Source organism: Cherax quadricarinatus, chromosome 65 (genome assembly GCF_038502225.1).
Source record: "Cherax quadricarinatus isolate ZL_2023a chromosome 65, ASM3850222v1, whole genome shotgun sequence".
NCBI lineage: Eukaryota > Metazoa > Arthropoda > Malacostraca > Decapoda > Parastacidae > Cherax > Cherax quadricarinatus.
In genome coordinates this window covers 21,660,043-21,668,054 of record NC_091356.1, presented here as the reverse complement: position 1 = coordinate 21,668,054, position 8,012 = coordinate 21,660,043, and positions in this window count along the sequence as shown.

Here is an 8,012-nt window from a genome sequence, read left to right as displayed (position 1 = left end):
CTTCAATATCCCCCCCCAACGCCATGCGATCACTGCTACTTAGCACACAAGATACATTCTCCCCCAACCTCCCGAAAGCCTCCCCATCCACCCCTACACTCAGTAAATTTTTTCCAAACCACCTATCAACGTAATCACTCATTGCCTCCGTTGTTCTTAACTCATGTCCCGCCCTATATCCACCTAAGTCCTCATGTACCACCAGCCTATCAATTTCCATAGCCATACGTCGCTGCCTCTGTCCCCTTAACACACAGGCCGATGGTCGGTCACCCCACACCGCCTCTTCAATTCCACCCTGCACTCTCACCGCATCAAATCTATCATTCTGCAAATCACGAATCCTTCCTTTTAACAACTCGATTTCCTCCATGGGATACTGCCCTGCCTGCACGCCCCTCTCATAACAACTTTGCAACCTACCCTCGAAATACTGCTGCAACCCGTACGTCATCCAACCCTGGTACTTTCCCCATCGCACATAAAACCGCCGGATCCTCTCCTTAGCTACCCCATCCCACCACCCCAGCAAGTCACCCACATCCCTACCCTCTCCCCACAAATTCTCCCACATTGTCCTAAAATCTAACCCCGCCTCCTCCACCCCAAGAAGTCTCACATTTAACTTCCAATACCCTGGATACCTCTTAGGTAAGCTGGCCCAAGTCAAGTCCGTATAAACAGCTCTATGATCCGTGTAAACAGCTTCCACCGTACGCACACACATCACTCGCACACTTCTCGTCACATATAACCTATCGAGCCTGGCCGCGTATCCCTGTCTATGAAACGTATGCTCAACCATTAGGTCCTCACCTCCAATAACATCCCTTAACCCCACGCCCAGCAAAAGATCCCTTAGGCTAACCAAAAAACACCCTGCCCCCCGTGGCTCCACATCCTTTCTACGTACTATACAATTCCAATCACCGCCCACGATTGTTACCGAGGGAAGAGATCTCAAATAATAAACCAAAACATCACGCACAAATTCATTCTTCACCCGTACATCACGCTCCGCCGGCGCATACACACAAACCACTGCCAGTCGCTCACCTCTCCACCATCCATCTATCCGGAGTACCCTACCCTCCTCCCCTCCCTCACATCTAATTACAACAAACGGGCTTGTCTCCCGAATCAGAATTCCAACCCCACCTTTCAAACGGTCCGAATATGCCACAAACACACGATATCCGTCCACATTCAAATCCCGACCCGCCTTAAAGTTATGCTCCTGCATGAATACAATATCTATGGCATGACGCCTCAGAAACCCCTGGAGCCACAAACGCTTCACATTCATACACAACCCATTTACATTCACAGTCATACACCTGAAACCTTCTTGAAGGGTTTTACACGCTGCCCTGTAACTCCTTTCATAGACACGTCACCAGCCTTCCTATTTTTCCCACCATGCTCACCACAGTGAGCTCTATTCCCTCCCCGGTCGAACACCTGACCGGACACACCTGTGGCGCCTCCACTCACCACATCAGCCCACGGTTTCTTCCCCGGTCTTTGCGCCGGGGTCAAGACATCATCGGAATCAGAGTGCGTTGCCGCCCTCTTCCACCGAACACTCTCTGCATCCATGGTCTGGTCGGGGGATGCCTCACAATGCACCTCCGCCGCCACCTCGACCACGGTCACCATTCCCGTAGAAGAGGCACCTGCAGTCAGCTGGCTGTCTCTCCTCTCGTCCTCACTCTCCTCAGGTCCCACCACCGATTGTACATCATCTCCAGCTCTCTTCATCTCCAAAAACTTTTCCGTCAACTGCTCCAGAGCCACATCCTCTGCTCGTTCTCCTCCACTCAACTTGGTCTCCCCTTCCACCAAAGCGGAGACTGTAGATTCTACAGGCATTGATGGGCTCGACCCCACCGTCGGGAACTCTCTCTCCACCTCCTCGCTCCAAGACGAACTATGGCCCTTTACAGGCGTCTCGCTGGCAGGCCCCGCCTTCGGGTCAGGCCCTCGCTCCGTCCTTCTGTCTGCAACCTGTCGTTGCTGCTGCCTCTCACACTGTGCTGCAATATGGTCATAAGCACCACATAGCCTGCAGGTCTTGCGCTGCCCTGCTTAATACACCATCACTTGCGTCCTAAAGTCGTCCAGGATGACAAACGACGGGATGGGATGCCTCAGCGTCATCTTTAGGTTGAACGTACCCTCCGGCCAGCCGGCGTACGCCCCATCCACCCAGGTACCTGCCGTTGCCAGATGCACAGTACCATAACGTTCAAAAACGTTCCGTATATCTGCCTCGTCAGCTTCGAAAGGCACGTTGCGTACCTTCACCCAAGTGTAGTGTCGCGACACGTCAATTAAACGAACTCGTATTGCCGAGTTTACGTCCACACAGCCATCTTGATATTGCTCCACCAGGCGCTCATACACTGCCGTCGATCGTAGCTTAACGAATATTCGGTAAGCCCCGTTGAGCGATACTCCATACAAATCTTGATCAGCAATGCCGTATGTGTCGCGAATAATCAAAGGTAGAAGCACCTGTGCGGACTGAGGCGTAACTACACCCCGCACTAAATCAAAGCACACAGTGTTGACGCGCCTTCTGATAGTCTGCGCCATCTTGTGAAAATCAATCTGCGCAGGGCCTCTCAACCAGGAGCGTGTGCGCAGCACAACCTCACGGCAATAAAGAGATGAGGTCAATGCTTTGTAATGTAATTGCTGACGCTCTGTCTCGTCCTTAATAATTATCAGTTACATTAAATTAACGTAATTTTATGCCCAAATACCTTTTGTTACTTGCTATGTCAAATTCAGTAAAGTAACTTAATCCCTCCAGCCCATATTAACTATATATACTCATGTCATGTCTAATTATTATATTTATGTATTCACAGTATTGTTGTGTGAGGAGGAGACAAGCTGAGTGTTGAGTGGGTAGTGTCGTGTGGGAGATGGTACTGTGTGACACAACACTGTCCTGCCGCAGACCCCCCCCTCACTACACACCTTAAGCTGTTTGATACTCAGATGTCCATACTACATAGCATTCCACAACCACTACTTAAGAGTGGAATGCAGTCTCCTCTACTATGATCGAGCCTCATCGTGTCAGACTCATCTGCGCTATCCTGTCTCTACACTGATGTATATAACCACGAATATGCAGAGATACGATACTGTGTACTGCCCTAGTACTAGGGGCATATCCTAGTGATGGACGCTGTGAAATTGTAGAGGTGCTTGGCACAAGAGAGACTGATTAATGTTTATATTAAATTGTATTGATATGAGTAATCAGTAATAATGTGAAAGACATTAATGCAACTCCTAGTGCGACCGTCTGTCGTGTTGGGGGGGGGGGTGTTGCAACCCCTGAATGGGTTACAATGATTATTATGTATATATATAATGTATATTATCTTTTCATATAATTTTATATTGCTTATATTTGCGATAATAGCTAAATCGTAAATATATTGCTTTATATTCTTATTTGACTTATGTTATTAGGATGTACATAATATGTGCTCAGTTCAAGTCTTGATTGTCAAACTACTGTAATTATCGCTTGTCGCTCGTTAGACTGCCGGCTTCTGAGCTGCAGTTGTCCACGTAGCTATCACGTGATCGAGGGGAGGGGGTGTCCTCACCTCTCGTGAAGTATTCAGTCTGCTCTAGACTCGCTTGGTGGTTGGACAGATTGTCTGTCTCATTATTCTTGTTAGTTCTGTAGAACTCTGTTCACAGAACATTGTATAGACTTCGTGATTTTCGACGTTGTACTGAGGTTGTGTGTCACATAGACACTCTGAGCATCTCAGGTCCCGAGCTATAGCTTCTGACCTATTTTTGTACTGGTTTCTGTGTATTGTCACAGTCGGGTTTTTCCTATGCTGAACTTAGATTCAGTAGTATGGGAGTTTTGTAACTTTTGTGGAGGATCTGCTGTTGGTCCCTACTTAGTGTCGTTATATTATCTCCTTGATCCTGATTGTGTCGCAGTCGCTTGTTATATGGCTATTGGGCTTAGCATTCTTTTCATTGTTCAAGCAGACTGTTCTGGTTGCCAGTCGGTCAAGAAGTTAGTTTATTAGAGGGCTTTGTCAGTCACTTGTTTAAGTCTAGTCGAGTCGTGAGACATAGCGAACTACTTAGAGCACTTACACACATACACACTTACTTGTACATATTTGTAATATCTTATTAAATGTTAATGTACCAGACGGTACTTAAGAATTATAAATGTGATATGTGCTTTCAGCACAATAATATTGAACTCGAGAGATTGATTTTATTTTGATTGCTGTGATTAATTTAATTTGATAATATACCTCTAGACATCTTAATGATTAATAAATTTATTAAATTTTAATTTCTCTAGTTAGTAGCCTACCAGTTGTAATCCTGAAGCACTATTGAAAAATACATAACAATAATGGATAATTGGACAAGGATACTGACTACTTGTTACGAAAACCCAGTAACAGACTGGATGCTAGAAGGGCAGTCCTTTCTAGTATTCACTGGAGATCTCCACTCCAAACCAACAGATACAGATATTAGTGCCGGAAAAAAATTCCCCCCCCCAGTACCACCAATACCACCAGTCCGATAACATTCTTCTTTGCAAATATACAGGGTCTAAAGCCAGCAACGAACAACAAAATACCTTTCATCCATGGACTGCTTGCAGAGGCAAATACAATGTTTGTGGCTTTCACTGAGACCCACATAAAGGATCACTTTGACAACGAAATATGGATCCCATGTTACAACCTATACAGATGCGACAGAGTGAACAGGCAAAAAGATGGGGGGGAGGGGTTGACCTGTATATCGCACAGTCACTTATTTGCACAGAACAACTAAATGCCTCAAATGATGTAGTTGAAGTTTTAGCGATAAAGATCGAGAACCAAAATCTAGACATTGTGATAGTCTACAAGCCTCCGGATACAACGTCCCAACAATTTCAGGAACAGCTGTTGAGAATTGACCACTGTCCTGAAAACCTTCTAGCTCCTGCCCCCAACATCTTGCTCCTGGGGGATTTCAACTTAAGGCACATAAAATGGAGGAATATAGCAAATAATGTTGCAGTGATAACACCAGGAGGCAGCTCAGACGAGAAATCACACATCCACGAGCTTTTAAATCTCTGCACAAAATTCAACTTAAACCAGCAAATAATAGAGCCTACTAGATTGGAGAATACACTGGACCTCATCTTCACTAACAATGATGATCTAATACGAAATGTCACCATATCAAAAACAATATACTCGGATCACAACATAATCGACGTTCAGACATGTATGCGCGGAGCCCCAGACCGACAAAATGGGATCAGTCACTAGGGAGCCTTCACCAAATTCAACTTCAATAACAAGAACATAAAGTGGGACCAAGTAAACCAAGTCCTAATTGATTTAAGCTGGGAAGATAGACTAAGCAACACAGACCCCAACTTATGCCTAGAACAGAATAACTCTGTGGCACTCGATATATGCTCAAGGCATATTCCTTTAAGAAAAAGGAGGAGTAGATTTAAAATAGAAAGAGACAGGCGCTCCCTTAAGAGGCCAATATATCTGCAATGCGTTGGGAGACACTGGTCAGAGAAATAGCAAACATCGAACTTAAGCTAAAGGATGCTTATAGGAGTCAGGAATCGCGAGAAGAACTAAAAGCCATAAATGAAATCGAAAGAAACCCAAAATATTTCTTTTCTTATGCCAAATCAAAGTCGAGAGCAACATCCAATATTGGGCCCCTACTTAAACAAGATGGGTCTTACACAGATGACAGCAAGGAAATGAGTGAGCTAACCAAACTGAGAGTCGAAGATCTGAATGAATTTTTTATGAGAGAGCCACAAAATTTGGTAAACACAAGCCTATCTGATGTTATCCTGACACCAAATGACTTCGAACAGGCGGATAAATGACATGCCCATGCACTCTGCCCCAGGGCCAGACTCATGGAACTCCGTGTTCATCAAAAACTGCAAGAAGCCCCTATCACGTGGTTTTAACATTTTATGGAGAGGGAGCATGGACACGGGGGTCGTCCCACAGTTACTAAAAACAACACACATAGCCCCACTCCACAAAGGGGGCAGTAAAGCAACAAAGAACTACAGACCGATAGCACTAACATCCCATATCATAAAAATCTTTGAAAGGGTCCTAAAAAGCAAGATCACCACCCATCTAGATACCCATCAGTTACATAACCCAGGGCAACATGGGTTTAGAGCAGGTCGCTCCTGTCTGTCCCAACTACAGGACCACTACGACAAGGTCCTAAATGCAATAGAAGACAAGGCAAAAGCCTTCGACAAGTGTGGCCATGGTGTAATAGCGCTCAAAATGCGTGCTAAAGGAATAACAGGAAAAGTTGGTAGGTGGATCTATAACTTGCTCACAAATATAACACGAAGAGTAATAGTAAACAGAGTCAAGTCTGAGGCGGCTACGGTGAAAAGCTCTGTTCCACAAGGCACAGTTCTCGCTCCCATCTTGTTCCTCATCCTCATATCTGACATAGACAAGGATGTCAGCCACAGCACCGTGTCTTCCTTTGAAGATGACACCCGAATCTGCATGACAGTGTCTTCTTTTACAGACACTGCATTCTCCAGGTGGACATTAACCAAATCTTTCAATGGGCTGCAGAAAACAATATGAAGTTCAATGATGAGAAATTTCAATTACTCCGATATAGTAAACATGAGGAAATTAAAATTTCATCAGAGTATAAAACAAATTCCAGCCAAACAATAGAGCGAAAAACAAACGTCAAAGACCTGGGAGTGATCATGTCGGAGGATCTCACCTTCAAGGACCATAACATTGTATCAATTGCATTCGCTAGAAAAATAACAGGATGGATAATGAGAGCCTTCAAAACTAGGGATGCCAAGACCATGATGACACTCTTCAGGTCGCTTGTTCTATCTAGGCTGGAATATTGCTGCACACTAACAGCACCTTTCAAGGCAGGTGAAATTGCTGACCTAGAAAATGTACAGAGAACCTTCTCGGCATGCATAATGGAGATAAAACACATCAATTACTGGGAGCGCTTAAAGTTCCTGAACCTGTTCTCCCTGGAACGCAGGCGGGAGTGATACATGATTATATTCACCTGGAAAATCCTAGAGTGATTAGTACCAAACTTGCACACGAAAATCACTCTCTCCGAAAGGAGACACACGATGATGTGGATGACTCTAGGCTAATTTCATTCTAGTCCCTGTTTGGTGTACTAGTTCAACGAGCAGTATTTTATATTATTGTGACCACGAACGAGTGGTATTGATCAATAACAACACTGCACTAGCCAAGGACTCCAACCCATGCTGCTTTGGCCTGCCTCATGGTGGGCGAAAACACATGACGCCCTTATCTACTGAACTAGTACACCAAACAGGGACTAGAATGAAATTGGCCTAGAGTCATCCACACCATCGTGTGTCCTTGGGTAGCGAGTACAACATCCAGTTCCTCTGGATGCCCTACTCTTAAGGATCGTATGGTTCAGTGGATAAGGGTATCATGTGTTTTCGCCCACCATGAGGCAGGCCAAAGCAGCATGGGTTGTCATGTAGAGGGAATATTGAAACGTAAGCATAAATGGGGAATAACGGAGTAATCTGGAGTAAGGCAGGAGAGTCTGAGTCGAGTGATTAGCTGCGAGAGGTAGGTAATGTGAGGGCATCATGTGTTATCGCCCACCATGAGGCAGGCCAAAGCAGCATGGGTTCGAGTCCTCGGCTATTGCAGTGTTGTTATTGATCAATACCACTCGTTCGTGGTCACAATAATATATACATATATATATATATATATATATATATATATATATATATATATATATATATATATATATATATATATATATATATATATATATATATAGTGGACCCTCGAATTTAGTCGTGCCTTTTCTGTATGCAAAACTATTTTTATTATCTATAAAATGTATTTTTTGTTAATATTTTTGGGTGTCTGGAATGGTTTAATTGG